Source organism: Rhineura floridana, chromosome 1, assembly GCF_030035675.1.
Source record: "Rhineura floridana isolate rRhiFlo1 chromosome 1, rRhiFlo1.hap2, whole genome shotgun sequence".
NCBI lineage: Eukaryota > Metazoa > Chordata > Lepidosauria > Squamata > Rhineuridae > Rhineura > Rhineura floridana.
Genome location: NC_084480.1, coordinates 90683610 through 90706893, shown reverse-complemented (window position 1 = coordinate 90706893; position 23284 = coordinate 90683610). Strand labels below are relative to the sequence as shown.

Here is a 23284-nt window from a genome sequence, read left to right as displayed (position 1 = left end):
TGAGGGCTGCTCCGCTTCACACATGTGGCCCCCAACAGATGTAAAAGATGTAAAAGGTGATGGAACAGTATAAAAGATGTTAAAACTGTTAAAAACCTTGGCTTATGGAGCTTGACTTACAGAGCTCCAGCTCTTGCGTCCTCTCAAGCCGCCATCTTTGATCAAGAAAAGATATTGCTTCGCTGTTGCTTCAAAAATGCTACCTTTTTTAGAATATAAATTGTATAGTCCTAGAAACACTCTCTTACATGATTTTGCTGAGCATAGAAGCCTGGAGGACATTTAATATGTAATTATATGCCAGCCATCTTGTTGGGGAGTAACAATAGCACATTATATTCCAATTTTGACAGTACAATACAAAGAATCTATAGCCATATGCATTTTTGTGTATTGTCTCCATCTCAGTCTCCCTCCAAATGATGCTATGGCCAAAGAAGCATGTGAACCGTATATAACAACAACAACAATAAATGATTTGTATACTGCTTACAAGCTGTAATAGCTTCTAAGCTGTTTACAAGCAAAAAATCAATTATAAAAATCCATACATAATTAAAATACACAATAAAATAATTCTGTCAAAACATTAAAAACACCCACATTTAAAATACAGAACAAAACAAACTTACTAAAAAGCATAACAGTTAAAACAGTTTAAAAAACAATTAAAACAGCTGGATCAAGAAGTACAGGTTCAGGGGAATGTTTGCCTAAATAGGTATATCTTCAAAAGACGACAATGCCAATATGGATGGGGCCTCTCGTATTTTAGACGGTGCCATAGTGAAAAAGCCCGCCTCCATGTTACCACAAGCTTGATCATTCGACCATGGTAAAACTACCAAGTTCCATTTAATGCAGGGTTAGTGCACCTAACCCTGTGCTCCATCTCCAGCAGTGGACATTTATGATACATGAGTAGAAAGACGTGTGTATTCTTCTGAAAGGGAGATATCAAAACTCTTGCTACTAGCATCCTTTGAAACCTATGTAGTGTCACAGAGAAATCCATATGAAAATGTATAAGAACCAGAGCTTGGAAAAGTTACTTTTTTGAACTACAACTCCCATCAGCCCCAGCCAGCATAGCTACTGGATTGGGCTGATGGGAGTTGTAGTTCAAAAAAGTAACTTTTCCAAGCTCTGATAAGAACATACAAAAAGTTCTACTAGATCAGAGAAAAGGCCTACTAGTCCATTTTGTTTCTACAGTGGGTGTACAAGAAACCTGTGAGAAGTCTACAATCAGGACACAAGCACAAGAGCACTCCCCACTTGTGATCCCCAGTAGTAACAGATATTCAGAAGCATACTGCCTCTGACGCTGGAGGTAATATAATAGCCATCATCATCGCTAGCAGCCATTGATAGTCTTACTCTCCATGAATTTGTCTTATCCTCTTTTAAAGCCATCCATCACTACCGCTTATGGAAGTAAATTCCATAGTTTTATTCTGCACTAGTAGTACTTCCTTTTCTCTGACCTAAATCTCCCACTCTGCATCTCCATTGGATAATCCTGGGCTCTTGTATTTTGAAAGAGAGAAAAAATTCTCTGCACTGGGTATTAAAACTAAAGTACACAGAAAGCCCATTTTCTCAGAGAAAACAGCATGTCATTGTGAATTTCTGCGATCATTTCTGGGCTTGACAGATACCACAGGGAGGCTATTTCAGTTTAAATTATCAAAGCATCTTATCTACCAGAATTGGAGCTATATACTTCTTGAAACAATCAGAAAGAACTATGAGTAGAGATTGCTTTTGCCTCAATGTTATTTTAATATTTTTTGTATTCCATTTTACTGTCCTGCCACATCAGATCAAGTATAATATGACATGCCGTAACATAGCCTGACTGTGTGTACCTCACACACTGTAACAATAGAATAAGATGGAATCCTGCCAGATTGCAGGCTTTCCTGCGTCCCTTCTCTCATTAATGTTTCTCCGCTAATCCAACATTTCTTTCCTCACAAAAAATGCAACATATTTCACACTCAGAAATGACACTTGCCAGGATCAATTTTGTCAACCTACAACTTCATTTGATTCTCCTGTGTGGAAATTAAAGAAAGAGGTGCCACAGGAGTACCTTTCCATGCTTCCGTTCTTTCTTGCCTGCAGCTGTTTTCTTTCACTCTGTGCTTTAAGGAAGAGGAAAACCGATTGCTTTTGTTTGACCATGGCGATGTCTGCCTCTCTTCTTAACTCTCAGCAGTTGTCTGAACTGATGCTGAATGCAAACAAAAATGATCATGTTCAATCCCAGCCCTTGCAGGCTATATCCAGCCCTCCTGTGATTTCTTTCACTCCAGCCAGCCCTTCCCTTTTTTGCTTTGCCTCTGGTCTGATGCCACAGTGGTCTCCATCATTCCGTACTGAGCAAGTTATCCGGTTCCTTTCAAAATACCAATTCCTTGGACTTCCTACAGTACAAAAGCAAAAAGAAAACGAATAGGTAGGGTTTGCCCTCCCTATTTCCCTTGGGTTTCAGAAGAATAGATGAGATGCCCCTTCTTGTATCTCTGGCATTTTACTTCCGTTTTAAAGTGAAGGTACAGCTAATGGAAAATGTAAGGTTGACTGCCCTTGAATATACAATGTTAATCTATCCACAGAACTTCTGCAGCATTTTGAGGACAATTCAGACATAAGTAACCCCACCAATATGCTACATTTTAGTTTTGAGCCACCTTCTCTAGGATTCAGAGTGCAATCGAGTTTCCATCTACAGAAAATCTATGAGTTGCCTGTAGAGAGGGTCAACCAAAGGGACCAATTACTTCCATTTCTGATGGTCATTATTTTGTGGCATACCACCTAGACTTCAATATCTTGTCTGCCACATGGGGCAGGCATCTTCGTAAAAAAGAGGATTGTTAAAATATAATGGCACTAAGCTGTGGATTGTGATGATAGATCCAAGGTTTGGATCTAAACAAGCAAGTTCCACACACACCCAAGAGACATTTGCTATTTTTGCAAAAAAAAAAAAAAATCAGTAATTGTAGCAAAATAGCAGGCATTAATCACTGACAAAGTGGTACCCGCAGCCAGTTTGACAGAACAAGAATCAAACCAGCACCAAAATGCAGATCCCAGCCCTATATACGTGTGCACATAAATCAATATCCATTTGAAATGCTTTACATATATAAATCTGTGATAGTCTGTATGCCATTATACATGAGCATAGACAATTTTCTCTAATCCATTAAAGCTTGTTTTCTGAGACACTTGAGCCATTTTTACAAGGCTCAATAGAGCCCTCATGAGAAACGGCTTTGTCTTTGAATATCATGTCAACTTTAGAGATGCCTTGGTCATTGGTAGGCCAGGTTATGAGGATTCATTCAACACAGGCAGATCATTGTTGCTTCTATGGATGTAAGGGAGTGAGATTAAAGGTAAATGAAATGCAAACAGAAAAAGAAAAACAAACGACAGTGATGATTTCCTAAATGTAATACCATACCAACCACAACAAGATTCTTATGAGTAAGACAGACAACTCAGCATCCCACAACCAGTCAGGATTCATAACCGAAAACCAAAAATAAAAAAATCCTGGCAGCCAGTCAGCCAAGGTCACAGAAATCCCCATGCAGCACAACCTGACCCAGGTGCAGAAGTTAGCAATCGTGCCACAGCATTCTGCACTGACATGACTGAGATCCTATCATAATACCTCTGATCTGAAATCTGCATTGGTTGCTGATTTGCTACCAGGCCAAGTTCAAGATGTGCTTTCCATGTTATGGGTGCCACATAGTACTTATTCTGCTCTTGTAAGAAATCAGTCCTTCAGTGTGGCAGCACCTACACTTTAGAACTCCTTGCTTATTGACATTAAGCTGATGCCTCTTTTCAGCACCTGCTAAAATCATTTTTGCTTAGTCAAGCCTATCCAGGCATGTAGAAGCTATTGTGTTTTAAAATCTGTTTTTAATTCATTGTTGGTTTTATTATTTTGAATGTTTTTAAATACATCTTATACTGTTTTTGCCAATAATTTTGTTTTAATTCTTTCTGTAAACTGCTTTCAGATTTTTTATAATAAAGTGGTATATAAATGTTGTAAATAAAATACATAAATACATTTTGGAGTCACTGTGGCCCTTGAGTCTCTTCCCACTTTTAGAAACAAAGGAATCTGCCTTATACTGACTCAGGCCATGTGGTATCATGTAGCTCAGTATTGATGACATGGACTAGCATTGGCTATCTGGGATTCCAGGCAATAGTCTTTTCCAGAAATTGAATTCTGGACTTTTGCATACAAAGCATATGCCCTACCAATAGGGTTGCCAGATCCATGGCCTGAGACTGATCCTGTATCTTTAGGAGAAGAGGTCAGCCAAGTGCAGGTGTTCTTGCAACTCTGTAATGGGAAAAACCACAAGGTGGAATTCTCCCTCCCCCCTTCACAACTTTTAAAGATACAGAAGACCTCTTGGAGGCCAGGCGTATATCTTGGGAAACAGACCACCTAGAAACTTAATTTTTTTTTAAAAAAAAATGAAGCTGAGAGTCTGGAGATTAAGGTGAGTCACCCGGAGACCCGGAGAGGACCCCCAAAAGCTGGAGTATCTGGCCAAAAACCAGACAGCTGGTAATCCTAGAGCTGAGTGGGGTAGGTGGTAGAATGCCTTTGTCACCCCAGTGCAACTATGATGCAATATATCTCTCTGCATATGTGTAAAGTGAAGAAACAAAGAAGATTACCATGTATCTGATGAAAGGAAAGACTATTATAAAAACAGATTTTTAATCATTTCAGGCTGTACAGTCTGTCATGAACCTGCATATGTTCATGAGTTATTGAAAATATTATATGTAATATCTTGGCTCAAGCAAAGGACTCTGGGAGTTTCAACGGTTAAAAAAGACAGGCCTCTGAAAGAGTAAAATGTTAAGTTTCGGTTTCCAGCTGAAGACGGTTAAGGGAAGCCTAAACAAGAAGCACCTGGCTATCTGTGCTGATTAGCAAGTGCCTGGCACTCAAGGCCATTTTGGCCTGTGAAGTTTGAAACACCGTTTGGGAGGGGGGCCTGGAAGGTGCGCAAAAGTGGAGAAACATCTAGAAAGGGATTACATCAGTCAGCCCCTGATTGGTTAATTAATTTTGGACTGTTGGGATTCTTTTCCTTAATAGGGCTGAAGACCCATAGCCTTTGTTCCCTCAGGAAGGTTCTGAAAGGTTCCTTCTGAGTGTTGCCTATGGGAGGTAACCTATGCAGGGTTCCATTGCTTTGTGTTTGATGCCAATCTCTCTTAGGAGAGACACCACTTCAACCATCTACCTCATGTGTAAGTATTAGGTTAGAAAGGTTGTTATTTTCTAGTTGTGTGTATGAATTCTCTTGTGTGTACCTAAACCCCTGTTTGGGGTGTATGGTCTTTAAGGATTATTTGCTGCTATATTTTAATGTGCACTTATATATTTTTGAATAAAGCTACTTCTATTTAACCTGGGGTGTTCATTGAGAGACAGGGTGGTTCTGAATTCAGCACCTTGACCAATTCAGCTACGCAACTACCAAAGAGGGAAAAGGAGTAAAAGTTTAATTCTAATTTGTGGGGTTTAACCAGAGGTTTCCTGACAAGGAGTGTAACTTGGCTCTTGTCTTATAGGACCTTGGTTTACCTATTGTCTGGGCTCAGAGTTCCCCTAGCTCTGAGTGGAACCAGTAACAGGGGTGGTGGCAGCCTACTTTCTACCTTGCAGGGTTGGTGTTGGTTTGCACAGCCTTGGCAAGGGTGAAATTTGACAACTGGTTTCCAGATCAATTGCCCTAAGGGTGGGAATTGGGTCTGAAGCATGACTTCTGGTGCCTTGAGGGGCACAGGGGCATGACACAGTCCACCTAATAAAATATAAAAATTTGTTTTAAGTATTTTAAAATCTATACAGAGGAAGTAAAAACCACCTTGGAGATACATTCCATTGTCAAGGAATAAGCACAGTCCAACTGCTTTGCAAAATGCCAGAAGGTGAAAGACAGCTTGAACTTAAAAACTGCCTGTATGTTCCAGATTTTAAAGACAACTTAATACATGCTACTAAGATAATGGAATTAGGGGGTGAACTTTATATGAGTGGAGAATTTTGCCATGTTCTAGATGAAGGAGAAATATGTTGCACTGCAAAATTAAAAGATGGACTTTTACATTTAGAATATCTTGAAGCTATGCATGCAAATGTGGTCAAGGAAACCTGTAATTCTGAATGTTTGAATATTTGGCATAGAAGAACGGGACATGCCAGCTTTGCCAGAGTAAGTGCTCTAGAGAAAGAGAATTTGGCTAGAGGTATTAAAATGGGACAATGAAAATGCACAGAAAGATGTGAGTGCTGTATAAAGACCAAGAGTGTGAAACCAAAATTTCCTAAGAAAAATGAGAGGAAAACCAAAAAGCCTCTAGAATTCATTCACACTGATCTTTGTGGGCCAATGAAAGTGCCATCTCAAGGTGGAAGTGTATACATGCTGACTTTTATAGATGACTACTCCAGGTATACTACAATGTATCTGCTAAGAGAGAAAAGTCAAGTACTTAAAAAATTAAAGGACTATGTCAGAATTATGTCCAACAAATTTGGCAGAAAGCCACAGATGATGATGATGATAATAATAATAATAATAATAATAATAATAATAATAATAATAATAAATTTAATTTTTGAGTCGCCTATCTCGCCGAAACCACTCTAGGCGACGTACAACATTAAATTCAACAATACATAATAATATAATACATAATAAAATACAACACAGTCAACAATAACCATTTTAAAAAGCGGCAGTACAGGGCCATCAACAGACAATTTTAAAACAATATAAAGAAATTAGCCCACCCCGGGGACCCCAAAGGCCTGTCCAAAGAGCCATGTTTTTAAGGCTGGGCAAAATGTATCTAGGGAAGGGGCATGGAGAAGATCGAACGGGAGGGAGTTCCAGAGAGTGGGGGCCGCCACTGAGAATGCCCTCTCTCTAGTCCCCAACAACCTAGCTGTTTTCATTGGTGGGATGGAGAGAAGGCCCTGTGTGGCTGATCTGGTCGGGCGTTCTTACAATGGATGAGAATATGTGTCCAGGGCAGAGCTTGGAAAAGTTACTTTTTTGAACTACAACTCCCATCAGCCCAATCCAGTGGCCATGCTGGCTGGGGCTGATGGGAGTTGTAGTTTTAAAAAGTAACTTTTCCAAGCTCTGGTCCAGGGCTATGCAAGACTTTCTCTGTGAGGAAAGCATGGAGCACCAGACTACAGTTGTCTACAACCCAGAACAAAATGGGGCTGCGGGACACATGGACTGGACTCTCACATCTGCAACCAACAAAACGCCATCTGAACTGTGGCATGATTGGACACCAAGTGTGTCTCACCTTCGTGTATTCAGGTGCAAGGCTTTTGTACACATCCCAAAACAAAAGAGGTCAAAATTTGACAACACTGCCAAGGAAGTAATATTCATTGGATATTCTTCAATGCAGAAGGGATACTGAGGCATAGATCCCAAAACTGGCAAAGTTGGATTATACAGAGCTGTCCACTTTGACGAAGAAAAACAGGCAGCAGAGCCAGAAGGGGCAGCCGAAGCGCCAGCACCCAGGCGCTCTGAATGCACCAACAAAGGTGTACCACCAGAGAGACTTGCTTACCTCATGAGTGATGAACTTTCAGAACCAGAGACATGGAAAGAGATTGAAGCCTTACCCAAAGCTGAATCTGAGAGATGGAGACAGGCAGTCAAGGAAGAGCTGGAAGCTCTACACAAAAGTAAAATTTGGACACTGACCAAGCTTCCTCAAGAAATGAAAACTGTACTTCCGGGAAGGGTGACTTAGCCTGTGCCTGCTTTTGAGACGGGCTCCTGCCTCAAAAGAAGCTTATTCAGATATATCAGTCAGTTTTTTCTTTTTTTTTGACTGATTAAACTTCTCCCGGGTAGGGAGAAACGAAGAGATTAACCTCAAAGCCTATTTTTGTTGGGACGACCAGATCTCATTAATTTATGGGACGAGGTCCAGCCGACGAAGGTGGGACGGATTTTCAACAGCAAGCTCTATCTGTTAAAGCGAACGTTCATCTTATCTTCTAAGAGAGAACGCATTAACAGGCAAGCACCCTTCTTTCTATATTTTTCTTTTACTTGACTTAAATTGTTGCTGTTTAAAAGAGATTTGCCAGATTGATCGGTTTTTGACATCTCACTGGGGAGCCGTAACTTCTCTCTGCTACGCACTAATTAATAGCTTATCTCTGTTTTTGTTGCAAAAAGCTGTCCTGGATTTGCATTCTAAAGATACACACAGAAGAGGGATTTCTATTCCAGATTTTTATTTTGAAAAATATTATACTGTTTTGAGACTACTCTCTTTTTGGTCTATTTTATTTTGACGAATCTGTTTCTTGACGATTGCCATTAATTGTTTCGATCCTGGGAACTGCATTTTGTTTACTTAACTATTGGAGAGATAAGGCTGTCTGCTCTGTTTATACTGTGATGTCACCAAGTCTGGAGTATTAACCCAATTGTTGCTGAAATAAGAAGTGGTTTTCCTATATTTTTCTTTTAAAATGGCAATTAAGAAAGTGGCTGAGAATCTGGAAATAACTATGTTTCAGAAAATAATGGATGAGATTGAGATAACGAAAATTGAATTGAGTAAAATGAAGCAGGAGATTAAAGATATAAGGGTCCCTGTGAGAGAGGTGACCCTGGAAGGGGTCCCTGTGAGAGAGGAGACCCCGGAGATTGGAACAGGGGTCCCTGTGAGAGAGGAGACCCTGGAGACTGGAATAGGGGTCCCTGTGAGAGAGGAGATCCCGGAGATTGGAACAAACGTGGAACAGGAACAAGATTTGGAGTCTATGGACTTTAGAAATAAAATCTATTGTTTGGAACTCAATGTTATCTCTGAAGAAATTAATGAAGATTCTAGAGATAAAGTTATCAATGGCATGGATTATCTTCTGGACTGGAATGATGTGATGGAGCCCAATATAGAGAAAATATATGGAATTAACTGCAGCCATGTGACAATGGAAAAACTTTTAAGAGATGACCCAGTGTATTTTGAAAAAAAGAACAGAGATATGATTTTACAGCAGTATTTCAGCAACCTATTCAGAATGGATGGCAAGAAAATATTTGGGATAGAGGTAATTCCCATCAGACTCTTACTATATGACTATGGCTTTGACAGCAAGATTATTATGGAATACTGATAATGGAAGATTGGATATTGAAATTACTGGACTTAACAAGACTACTGAAGATGGAAGATGGAAAATGGAACTAATAGAGATAATAGAACAATGGCTACTGAAATTACTGAACCTAACAGATTCTGATGTGATGGATTAATTGAAATGTTTATTTTGACTATGGTTATGACAATAAGATTATCATAATTAGTAATGAGATGGATTAATCGATATGCTTATCTGGGAAAAAAAAAATTGATAGATATATTTCTTAAAGAATTGAATTCTCTCTTTGACTTTTTGTGGAAAGAATAAAGTAATGTTTATGAGATTTGATGATTAAGTAAGATAACTACTGGAGGAAAGTGATTTTATAATATGACTTAAGAGACAGGATTGCTATATATTATAGACTTATAACTGATTTGATCTTTGACAAATGGGAAGTCAATATTTTACTCTTTATTTTTTATTTTTGTTTTTTTTTTTCTTTTTTTCTTTTTGTTTAACTATTTTTGATTTTGTTTTTTGTCTTTGAATGTTTTATGATTTTGTCTTGTATGTTTTATGAAAATTTGAATAAAAATTATTGAAAAAAAAAAAAAGAAATGAAAACTGTAGACTACAAGAGGAAATTCAAGAAAAAGCCAGATGCTAAAGGAAATGTTGAGAGATACAAGTCAAGCCATCAGAAAATGTCTGTATATCAGTACTGTTACCAAGCCAGATGTGGTGGAAGCAGTGGGATACCTGTGCCGAAAAACCAGCTTGCCAACCAAGAAGGACTGGGAAGCAATAAAGAAAGTTGAGATATCTAAAGGGCATTACAACCATGAAACTGAAGCTAGCAACTACCCAAGATCCCAAACTAGTGGGATATGCTAAGGCTACCTGAACTGTTTATGATGGGGTCGTACTCCCTCTGAAAGAGCATATCCGTAGTCTGAGGCTGTTCCGGGATCCATCTTTGTCCATCTCTATACCTGGGCCTGTTGTGATGCATGAAGACAACCAAAGATGCATCAGACTCATGGAGTCAAAAGGGGTGAGTTCACAAACAAAGCACATTGACTTGAAGCACCATTTCATTAGAGATACCTACTGCAGAGGATTACTTAAGATGGAGCATTGTCCAACAGAAGACATGACTGCAGACGCTCTCATGAAGGCATTAGGCAAAGTCAGACATTGCAAGCTGCGAGACAAGATGAACCACATGGGCTGAACCAAACATTCGTTGAGAAGGGGTGTTGGAAGTGGGGCAAGACCAACTCCTGTTTTGTTCCTTTGTTTATGTTCCAGAAGGGAGATAGTGTCCTCCAGATGGCTAGGCTTGACTACCTTTACCTGTGATGCTCTGACTGACTTCCTGCCATCATTAGTCTGATATGCTCCTCCTCCTTCTGCCCTTTCCCCTCTTCTCTTTTTCGACTGTCCGAGAGAAAGGAGACACCTTTGTCTCTGCTCTCTCCCTCCTGAGCCATAAGGGCAACTCCCTAACCTGGGTGTTGCGCCTCCAACTTAGTTAGTTGGTTAGAACTAGGTATGCCTCAAGGAACTCAATTCAATAAACTTTATTTGCATATAGCCATAGGCCGTTGCACCATAAAATAGTAAAACAATACAGACAAACTTGATTTGATTCTATGAGGTACAATAAAAAATTTAAAAACCAAAACCAGGGTCTAAAATATATCACTGGATTATTTACATAGCGAGTTTACGTACTTTTCTCTGAGCTTTTTAGCAGCAACGGCAAAGTTAGCCACTGCAATTGTGGTCTGATTATTATTGTCCATTAATAGATCTGTTAGTAGTTTGTTATGAGAAAGTCCCCTAGTGGAACATAGGAGAGGGGCTAAAAACTTTTCTCTAGGGTGTTGGTAAGAGTGGCATAATAACATATAATGAACTAAATCCTCAGGGACTTTACAACCGAAAATGCAGAGGCGTTCTGCAAGCAGGGTTCCTTTATATCTGCCCTCTAGGATAGCTGTGGGCATAGTTTGGAACAGCAACTCTGTAAAGGCTCTGCGCAGCGGAGCACAGGTTAAGGTGACAAAGTAGGCAGCTGGGGCATGGTTAAGTTTTATTTGAGGGAACCAAAGGGAGAAGGAAGCTGCCACAATTGATGCTCTATCTTGATATGCATCATGGTTAAAAATCCAGTTTCGTAAGTCAGTGGGATTAAGGCTTAACAATTTGCTTAAGGTGAGGTCGTAAGATGTTAATAACTCAGTATATTTTGAGGCCCAATCTCCCGCCCCCTGGGGGTCATGCCAACAGAGTTTTGTGAGGAGGGAAACGTCCGAAAAGGATATCCTTTTCCAGTATCACAAAAAGGCCCAGTCAATCCTGGCTGCCAAAGAGGGGAGTCCAAGTTCCGCTCTTAGGTGGGCTGATGGGGTGCCTTTTGGGAGGCCCATTATTTGCTTCATGAATGTGTTTTGTAGAACTTCGAGGCTAGTTTTGGCCGAGTGGCCCCAAAGTTCTGCACCATACAAGATTTTGGGAAGTAGTTTGGCCACATAGATTTTTATCATTGGATTTATGAGTTGGCCACCACGAGAGTAGAAAAACTTCTTTAATTGGCCACTGGACCTTGAGGCCATCAACGTGGTCATCTCGAGGTGAGAGGTCCAACAGAGTTTGTTGTTAAAGCAAATACCTAGATATTTAAAGGTATTGACCTGTTCAAGGGTTTGGCCATTTAGGGTCCACGTGGATTTTGCCCTACTGTATTTTCCACATACCATTATTTTAGTTTTAGTATAGTTAACATGTCGGTGTTGGGCCTCGCAATATTCTTCTAGCTGAAGCAACATTCTTTTTAACCCGATTCTATTTTGAGACAACAAAACCAGGTCATCGGCGTAGAGTAAGGACGCAATCATCCTGTTTCCCGCTGAAGGGGGAAAACTAGGTATGCCTTTCCTATCTACTACATATTTCTCTAAATAAAGTAGCTTTTCTTATTTTACTAAGTCTTAAGTCTCAGTGATGTCAATGCAGGGTAAAAGCCTGCTACTTAGGTAAATGCACACACTGGCACACACGCATCTCAGACCGTTGACAATCTCTGCTAATATCTATACAAATTTACATAACATGGATGAGGGCCAATAAGCTGTCTGAATCCTAGCAAGATGGAGGCACTATGGGTTAGTGGTTCCCAAGTTCAGATAATTGGTCGGTTGCCTGTTTTGGATGAGGTCATACTCTTTCTGAAAGAGCATGTCCATAGTCTGGGGGTGCTCCTGGATCCATCTTTGTCGCTAGAGGCCCAGGTGACCTGAGTAGCTAGAAGTGCCTTTTACCAGCTTTGGCAGGTAACACAGCTGCGGCCGTTTCTGGACTGGGATAGCCTGACCACTGTTGTCCATGCCCTGGTAACCTCCAGGCTGGATTACTGTAATGTGCTCTTTGTGGGGCTGCCCTTCAGGTTGGTCCAGAAGTTGCAGTTGGTGCAAAATGCAGTGGTGAAATTGCTCACTGGGGCAGGGTATTGCCAACATGTCACCCCGCTGCTGAAAGAATTGCACTGGCTTCCCATTTGCTACTGGGCCAAGTTCAAGGTTCTAGGTTTGGTGTACAAAGCCCTATACAGCTGGGGTCCAGGATACCTGAAAGACCGTTTTATCCCTTATATACCCAATCGATCCCTGTGCTCTGCAGGTGGGGACTTCCTGCAGATACCATCTTATCAGGAGGTCTTTTCTGCACAACATAGGAAAGGGATCTTTCGTGTGGCAGCACCTACCCTGTGGAATTCCCTCCCATTAAATATTAGACAGGCGCCATCTCTATTATCTTTTCGGTGCCTATTGAAGACCTCCCTCTTTCAACAAGCCTTTTAAGTTGAGACCTTATCCCAGTCTGCTTCTGTGTTGGAGTTTCTTTTCAATGTTTTTTTTAAATGTTTTAAAAAACCCAATGTATTTAACAATTTTTTAAAAAAAGTCTTGAAAGCTTTTTAAAAAATGTTTTTAAAGATGTTTTGTTTTAATGTATATTAAAGTCTGTTTTTATGATGTTTAAAGTGTTTTTAGTGCTTTTGTTTGCTGCCCTGGGCTCCTGCTGGGAGGAAGGCTGGGATATAAAAAAACAAGCACACAAGCAAGCAAGCAAGCATAACAGGGTCACAGTCCCCCTGTCCTTCTCCTGATAAAGGTTATCTATCAGGGCAACCAAGGCCAATTCAGTCCCATAACCAGGCCTGCACACAGATTGGAATGGGTTAAGATAATCCATTTCATCCAAGAGTACTTGCAATTGCTGCACCACAACCCTCTTGATCACTTTCCCTAAAAGGAGGGTATTTGCAACCAGGCAGTAGTTGTCACAAACCAATGGATCCAGGATGAGCTTTTTCAGGAGCGGTCGGATCACCACCTCTTTCAAGGCAGCTGGGATCTCTCCCTCAGGGCAGCTGGGACCATACCCTGGATCCACTAAGTCATATTATTATTATTATTATTATTATTAGTGCTTTTTGGGTAAAAAAAAATGAGGTGCCAGTACTCATATAGTCCCATAAGTGCCAGCACAAAATGCCTGACATGGGCAGCAAAAAAGCAGTGCCAGTACTCTGTACCAGTGTGCAGTGTCACAAAAAAATCCTAATTATTATTTTAAAATAAAGGAGCTTAGGGCAGCCAAATGGTGTCCAGTGTTCCTTGACTATCTGAACAGGTGGTGCAATTTTTTTCTGCTACATGTTCTAATGTTAATGTAGTCTAAAGTAAAGGTGGTTTGCTAGGGGCCTCTATGGGTGATGTATTTAGTGCGGTTTCCAGAAACCACAAGTTTCACCTTGTTTCTGTATCTGAAGTGTTTGGAAGGAGCAAAATCAGTTTTGGATCTGTGCTGTTGATGGAGAATTTTCTCCTTTGGGATCTTTGAGAAGACATTTGAAGAGACAGGCTTGAAGCAAAAAGGTAGGCCTTTATTCTTTACAAGCGTACACAGGGTCAGTCCCCGTAAGACATCCAGGAGAGACTGCCATGAGACACAGTTTGCTGGCTCTTTTATACAGTACTAAATACACATGTGGCATTAGTTTACCAATCCCACAACTTCCTTCCCACATAACGTAACAGTTCCTCCTCTCTGCAATCTTTCCAAGCCAATCAGAGAGCATTAGGTAATTCTACTTCTTATTCCAATATTCTGTCCATCTTATTAATATCACCATTGTTCTGCTGTCCCCCTTGACTAATGCTCTTTCAGGCCAGTTGAAACCAGTTACTACCATATACTACATTCTACTATTGTGAATGGGCTTTCACCCATACCCTGTACTTTCATTGTTCCTGATCGGTCAGGCTGACCCAGGTACACCTGGAGATATTAACAATGCTGGGTTGAATTTGCCTCAACTTAGGGTGTCCATGAGCACCACAGTTCTATTAACTTGCTATAGGGGTTCTTATTCCTTATATTTTCTTAGAAGTCCCATTCCTAATTTAAAAATACATAGCTAAAGAGAAGGGGTTATGATTAAAGGTACTGGACTATGACTGGAGACCACACAGTAAGGGAATACGGTGGGTGGATTATGAGCCAGCCACTATCTCTCAGCCCCAGAGGAATGGGAAAGGCAAACTACTTCAGAATACCTTTTTACCATGAAAACTCACTTACACAGTTGTATTCTACAGGTGGGCCCCGCTTATATGGCAGGTTCAGTTCCGGACTGCTGCTGTAAAGCGGAAATCGCCGTAAAGCGGAACCCATTGAGTATAATGGGGCGCATTGTGCAAAAATGATGCAAAAATGCCGCAAAAGCGCAAACATGGCTTTAAAACGGGGAATTTCCCCTAATTGAAAGCCGCCGCATTAGCAGAATGCTGGAATGCGAAGCGCCGGTAAGCAGCGTCCTATTGTATTTATTACAATTGCAATTGAACACACTGGGTTATTTTAGAAATCATTATTAAACCTCAACATTTTTCTCATTTCTAACTTTGATATTTGTTACAAAGTTTTTCCCCTAGTCGACATCATTGCTCTACACAAAAATAAAATATAAGTGATTTCTAACTATTTTCCTTCACTAAAATTAGTTTCCCAGGACCACGAAGTATAATATATCAGTCATAGGTTATATGCTCATTTGGTTTGAACAATATACTCATTAATCAAAGTCAGTCACACACCGGCAGAGTTTTGGCAAGAAAACAGGAGTTCACAGTAAGGTGAATTGCCCATTGCCTGCTAACAAGGTCTTATTCAAATGCTAGGATTTTAGGGCTTTCTGAATATATTTCTTAACCTATATTATATCTATAAAAGAAAACATAAGAGGATAGGAATATATGAATTCTCCATAATTTCAACTAAAACCTTCCATCTTTACCATGGGAAGATCTAACCAGCACATCCAGTACTTGTTACATTCTTACCACATGCCTGCTTGCTCATAAACAATACATTCCTTAATCAAAAGTTAATTGTATGCACAGGCCTGTTTGCTTCATTTCATGAGTTGAGAAGTTCAAACTGAATTCACTTCTCTATGAGACTGGATTTTGGGGTCTCCAAAGGCCTATACCTTTTAATATCTATGTTTGTGTGTGGATATATAAAAATTCTCCATTACTGTGTCATTCTTTATCACCCCAATTTATTTTGTTATTTGGGTACATAGAGAGGTGATGCATATCTCTAGAATTCAGCTATCATCAGACTGATATATTTAAAAATATGAAAGGTAACTTGACCAAAATTCAGTGTAAGAAAGTTTGAAATTGGCAGAAGCCATTGAAAAGTTTATCAAACCTGAAAACAGAATTGTGTAACCAAGAGAGATGGTCCAAATGCAAGCCTCCAAAAAATAAGCAGACATAAGAAATCAGTATTTTGTGATTGACAGGATACTTGATACTTTCAGCCAGAACATATGAAATATGCGAGATTATCTGTTTTAGGGATAGGTTGTGCAAAAATAGAAGATTGCTCAAATTGCAGTATTGCAAAAATAACTTTGGGTGATATCCAACATTACTCAGAATAGACCCATTTAACTCAACAGACTTACTTACATCCACTGATTTCAATGGGGTCTATTCTAAGAACTACTAACATTGCATACCTCCCATTGTGCTTACAACAAAGCATGGAAATATGCCTTAATATGTAGTAAATTGCAAATTTATTGCATGAAAAAAGAGTTATCATGAGACCAGCTCTCTTTTATGAACACCTATGAAAAAAATCCACAAAATATATCCAAATTTGTTGTATGCTCCAAAGACACTGAATCTTTAAAAAACAACAGCCTGAGCCTAATTTTATATCTACTTCTAAGGTATCTACTGTGTAGGTAGCAGCATTGATTACACAAGTTTATTCAAAAGTAAATGCAAAGAAACATCAGGCTAAATTCTATTCGATTTGTTCTTTTCAATATATGGCATTGCTGTATTCTTTTGCTTGACTCCTACAAATGTGTTTGTTCTGAGTACCTAGCAGAGATTATATAACCATTTTTCTTACGTGTTTATTCAGTTCTCCATCCAGTGATTAAAGGAAAAATATTATTTCTAGGTCATAGATATCTGAGAAATTCTCTTGCTCTAGTAGAAAAGAGCACTGTAGAAGATAAAAGCCAGAAAACAGCAATGTACTGTTCATCCCAATTCATTGTCTTATGGTCAAGAATTTCTGTATTGTGTTACTGGAGGTGAAGGTAGATGGAATGGATGGTCTGACTCAGCATCTAAACCATGAGAGTCACATGCAAATCCTACAGTTCACATCAGCCAGCACTGCAGATTTGGGGAGTCAGCATGATGGTAGAGTTGAAGGCAATATGATATCCTGCATTTCTGTTTAGTATCCTTCAACAGAATCCAAGGGATGAGGAACTTTTTGATGCCAAGGGCTGCATTCTCTCATGGGGAAGGGGGTGTCACATGCCAGTGGCAGGCACAGCCAAAGGCAAAAAGTAGATGGAGCAATTTATAAGTAGCCATCAATGGGCAACTGACCATATTCATCTCAACACTGAGTTATATCCAACATTGCACAAGTGGAAAACAAACTCACTGAATGGACTTGTGAGTTGTGTCACAGGAGGCTGTAGTAGGAAGGGAATATTGCCCAAAACAGAGCAGAGAAATCTTGCACACTACTGCTGCCTTCAGTACAGCCCCATACGATACAGCCCACGGTATTCTGTAGGACACCCCAACCTTCTGGAAAGACTTTTCAGGGGAGTATAGGGAAAGAAAAATATCAGTTGCAGTAACTTACTTTACACTCGTGCAATGTTGGGTACAATCTATTCCCTTCTGGCTTTGTAGATGATGATGATGGTGTGTGTGTGTGTGTGAATGCACGTTACAGTATTAACTATCTAATCTAATTGCAAACTACATTAATCCAGATTGGTCATGTATTTAGCCAAATAAATCAGTCTTCTTGGTTATTATTAAATGAATTATATACATGTAGATCAACAGTGGGAAGTGAGAAAGAGTTTTCTTCCTTTTTTCTACTATTTTTTTTTTTAAAAAAACCAGAACACCCTTGCTCTTAGAAATGGAAACGAGCCGTGCAATTTTGAACCTGAGGTTGCACTGGGGATAATAGTTTTTTCCACTTTGGTGCAAAGTGAGGAATGATTGATTGTTTTATTTGAGAAAATCAATTCTGTTATTGGAGAAGAGAGAAAAACAAAATAGTTGTTTGGCTTAGTAGTTCAATAATGACACAGAAAGCTTTAAAAAGTTTCTGCAAAGGAAATAATTACCTTGAACAGGTTTCATTAGCCATGGTGGTTCTTTGGAAGGAAATGCCAATGTCAGAGGTCAATACTATCTTGAACGTTGATTGCCATTTGTACATTTGTTCTTACAACAGGGAACAGGAGAAGGTAAAATCCAGCAATTGGCATTGGTTAAGTAGTAAAATATTTCTCTGTTGTTAGGTTGGCAAGATTTACTGAACAATCAGGTGATGATACAAGATAATGTTAGCTGCTGAAATATAATGGGGGGGAAATCATTACTGCATTAAACTACACACTTCACTTGCAATACCATTTATCGTACCTCAGCCAGTTACGGGATAGGACATGGGGGAGCCTGTGCCTCTGGATGTCACTGGATTACAGTTCATGCCACACGTGAATTTTGGCCCTGCTAACTGGAAGTGATGGGAACTGGAGTCCAACAACATCAGGAGAGCCACCAATTCCTGACTCCTAGATTAGGAGTATATCTAGATAGCATGATATAAAAGTGCATTTTCCATATCTCTCAACATTTTCTTTCTTGTAAAAGAGAAAGCACTGATGCAGACTTCATATATGTCTATTCTAAATGATAGGTTTGTTCCTGGATGACTGCCTTCCGCTCTCTGTTTCTTCCTCATACACTTCATTTGTGGCCCAGTCAATCAAATGTTAGACTTGGACACAAATTCCCTGGGTAGAAATGCACTTTGGAGGCACATCACAGCAGATGTTTGGCATGCAATCCCTGCCTCCACCATGCCCAATGTTGTACATTCAACAAGAAGATCTGAGGGGAGAATCTAACAGTGTTCAGTTGAATGTAGTCAGAATCTTCCCAAGGATTTTTACACTGAATGCACAAAGGTCAGGAGAGGAGGGGATAAAGGCAGCACACATGAGGATGCGGGGTGCATCCCCACACACTGTCTAGAAAGTTTGAGGCCTCGTGTGTTCTCTTGAATGCCCAAAGAGGGCTAAGCACATGGGTGTTTCCCACAGAATTGGCAACTTTGGCAGAGTGCCAGTTCTGCGGGATACATCCATATGATTAGTTCATTTAAACATTTCCCAGCTATGTGGGAGCTTTTCATGAAAAAATGATTCTCACACAGCTGTAGGGATGTCTGATGGGAAGCTTATTCAGCCATAAAACACATTAAAATGGTACCCTATCAGGGCTTCTCCTTTTTTACATTAGGAAACCTTGACATATCCCTTCTTTGAATAGCCTAGTCTCTGTGAAAACAAATCCTTTCTGTTCATTTCAGAATCTTCATTTTGCCTACCTTTAAATAATAATGTCATCTCTGTGTTACAGTTTCTATTTTCAGAGCTTTGATTGTATTGATGAAGTTAAACCCTTAAGTCACTTGGGCTTTGTGACGCCCTTCCCTGGCTCTCCCTGTCAGGTTCCTACCTGCGCATGGCTACTGCCTGTCACTAGGCACCACCAGGGACTCCACCAGTCTGGACTGTCCTTTTTTATTTTTTCTCTCCCCGCTCTAGCACAGATCTCAACAGATCCCCCTGCTAGGCAACCACCAGTCACGTCCTAATACTAGTATTCCCAGAGACTCTGAATACTGGTATTGTTATTCTCTTCACCGCTGCCACCATTTGTTACAGTTCCCCTTCAGCCTTGGTCATTACCTTACCCTCCCTTCTGGTCTGTGAAACCCCAGCCAAGGATCAGGCCTTTGGTAAACCAAATTAAGTATTTATTACAGATAACAAAGCTAACAAGATTAACAAGATTTCTTCTTAAGGCACATAAGCATATGGTTTTACTCAATACTAATCCGAACTCCACCCCCCTCCTTCTCCACTCTCTCCTGGCAAACCACTCTCTCAAAAACCCGCCAAAGCAACCCACTCACTTTCATCACCTCCCAGATTCCACTCTCACTCTTCCTTTTATACGTTCAGCCATTTTAAACACTCAGCCAATCATCTAGCATTCTACTGCCCATTCACTCCCCCTCCTCTTTCACTCCACTTACCATGTATCTTCTAAACAACCAACACTTACCATATATACATTAATATAGGAACATCACAGGCTTCACCAATGTCTTGCTTCAGGCTTGATGTGTTGGCCCGTAATTCATTGTGGACTACTCGGTCACATTGCTAGTCAATAGTTAAATCCAAGTGACACATTTAATCACAGTGCGAGCTGATAGTGGGCAGGCTTTCTAAAACATTTGTGAATTCTGCTCTGACTGAGGTTGGCCTGAAAAAGAATTTTTTACACTCATTGATTTTGTTTTGTGGATGCCTTTCCCAATCCACTCTCAGCCCAACCCAACCCATTTGCAACATTTCTACTCACAGATCTATTTGCTATGAAAAGACTGTTACATTTCGATGCTCACATCCATACATTGTTAACTGTGCCAATGTCTTTCATTCCAGAGTTAATATCCAGGAAACTAAAGGTCTCTGCAGATTACTCCTGAGCTTTATTTTGCACTTGCAAATAACTCCTTGAAATCCACTCTTGTTAATATTGGTCATGAAGGCAGATGAGCTAGGTGTCAGGAAGTGGGAAATTGTAGGCCTTACAAATCAGGTTAAATTCAGGACTTACACAGATTATTTTCTCAGACAGTATAAAGTAATGTTGCTGTAATTTCAGGTTTGTCAGTCTAACTGCCTAATATTATGTATGTTGACCCTGAATTCAGTAGGGTTCAAGTATTTCCTAATACCGTGTGCACAAGTTACTTCAGGACCACATATCCACATGGCAGCCTCCCTTGCATCACAATAGCCCTGCTCAGGCTTTCAAAGAGAATGTGTGAAGACGAAAGCTGTAGATGGGAGTATGCACCCCAGCCCCACTCCCAATGTCCCTGTGTGCACTGGGCATACCCTCCTGACTTGACCTTTCCGCATTGAGCAGGAAGACCCAATGGGGTCTTCTAAGCACATTCAACTGAATGTGCCTAAAAGCCACCCCCTTAAAAGGAACTCTGTATTATCAGGGTTACTGATTACAAGGAAGTTTCTAAGTAAGTTCAGTCAAATGCAGTTAGAAGCTCCCTATGGACCTTCCTGCTCAATGCAGAAGGTTGGGGGTGGAGTATGTGTGCATGGCATAATTGAGCTTCATGTGTTCATTTTTAATACCTGAAGATGGCTAATGGCTCAGCATGTTTTCCACAGGACTAGGAGTGCTCTCTTTCTAGGGCTGCTGTTGGATGTTCTGTACAAGCAATGGTCACTCCTGGTTTTCACCAGCTTTGGCTATTGTATCACTGGCACCCCTGCCTGAAAAATAAGGACTTTGCTACCAATATGCAAACTATACTCTGTACACTCTGCCTTGAGGACTGTTTAGAAATTTCAGCTGTCCATAATATGGAAGCTCGCCATTTTTCTAGAGTTGGCTGCATTGAACATATTGCACTAATAGTAAAAGAGCTCTGCTGGTTACCAGTAAGTTTTCAGACCAAAATCAAGGTGGTGGTGTTAACCTTTAGTACTTTATGTTGCTCAGCTCCAGAATATTAGAGAGATATAGATATCCCCAATATCTATGACCTCTGGAGATGAGGTTCTGTTCAGAATATCATCACTGGATGCTACGAATAGAGCTTTTCCAGTGATGAATCCAGTTTTATGGAACTCTCTACCTGAAAAGATCCACTTCATCTTGAGAAGGCAAATCTCAAACGTGCCCTGGTTATAGCCACACTAGACCACATCAGTGTACTCTATATAAGTCTTCATTTAAAGGTGGTTCAGAAACCCCAGTTGGTGCAATTGGAAGACATATCACCTATTTTTTATCAGCTCATTGGTTTCCAATACATTTCCATGCCCAAATTTAAAATGCTAGCTTTATTAAAGTGATGAACAGTTTGGAACCAAACTATTTGAAGAAGTGCCTACATCCAGGCAAGCCTGCCCAGGCCCTAAGATTGAGGCCTGACTCACAGGGCCACCAACAAGGAGTATTAGATTGGGGGGCACAACATAGGAACATTGGAAGTTGCCTTATACTGAGTCAGATCATTGTTCCATCTAGCGCAGTACTGTTGAAACTGATTGGCAGCAGCTCTCCAGGGTTTCAGATTAGGGTTGCCAGGTGTCTAGTTTTCAACCAGAGACTCCAGTTTTTTGGGGTCCTTTCCAGGACTCTAGTTGAGTCACCTGAATCTCCGGACTCTTAGCTTTCATTTAGAAAAAATATTAAGTTTCTAGGTGGTCTGGTTCAAAAGATATAAACCAAAACATCAACTCCCATTCGTAGCAGCTGCTCTAATCCCTGCCCTTTGGGGTTTTTAGCAAATAAGGCAAGTCAGGGTTGTAATTGACAAGATTTGTTGACTTCTGGCAATACCTAAACCCCATTTCAAGTTGTGAGAACAGTTTTCTTTTCCTGCTTGTCTCACATCAGGAATTTAGTAAATTTATAGGGTCCAGCAGCATAAAGAGTACTTTCTCTGTACAGGATTGGGGCTTGCTTCTGAGTAAACATGCACAGGATTGCACCACAACAGAAGATCACAGCAGGATCTTGGTGGGCATATACACTAAACAATTTTAGTTATAATTATAATAAAAGTGTGCATGCGGGTTTTTTTAAATTATTTGCAAAATATGGCATATTATACATTTTATCTTTCAAATAATTTTTGAACAGATATTTTAAAAAGTGTACATACTGCAGTGTTATACTTTTCTAATTAAGGAGTCAAACAGGTTTAAATTTTACTGGACTGTAGAAGAGGGCAGTTTATTTGTCTTGTTCATAACCTATTTTGAAAACCTTCCTAATATGAAGCTTTACTGGGAGTAAAGATGCAATGATAATTCCACCTACCTGGGAGCTAACCCCACTGTATTCAGTAGTACTTATTTTTGAGTAGACATGGTTAAGATTGTGCTGTAAATCCATGGGACTTTTGAGTGAACATAGAAAAACATAGTGTAAATCTTTCTCTCCCTCTCCAATCCTATTTTTAAAGCAATTAGGCAGGGCCTACCTAGATGTCTCTGCTTTTATGTTGTAGGAAACTAATACTGATTTTTTTAAAAAGAAAATTTTTTTCAGACCAACTCGTTCTGACAATAAACTATTATATGGGGTGTATTATTTTATATCTCCAGTGTGTGTATATATATGGAATCTTTCCAACAACCCTGTGAGGTAGGGTTGGAAACCAAGGCAGCTCACAACAAGAACTAAATCCATTTAAAATACAATAAGCGTAAAACAAGTATAAAACAGTTGCAAAACAGCCTAAAGTGGTATGATTCTGAATTTTGGATTGGGTGAGTGAAGTTCCTTGTCGCTACATTGCAGTCCTGTGCAT

The 23284-nt window shown here is 40.0% G+C and overlaps 1 long non-coding RNA gene across 1 annotated transcript in view; it reads right to left on the bottom strand.

Annotated features, from left to right (window-relative positions):
- Window positions 1-1938: 1938 nt before the first annotated feature.
- Window positions 1939-23284, bottom strand: part of LOC133377034 (uncharacterized) — a 63638-nt gene continuing 42292 nt past the window's right edge. Inside the window, exons 2-4 of the long non-coding RNA XR_009760602.1 lie at window positions 19990-20193; window positions 17976-18204; window positions 1939-2432 (exon numbers count right to left, since the gene is read on the bottom strand). This is a non-coding gene — a long non-coding RNA (uncharacterized LOC133377034). The remainder of the gene's footprint in view (window positions 2433-17975; window positions 18205-19989; window positions 20194-23284) is intronic.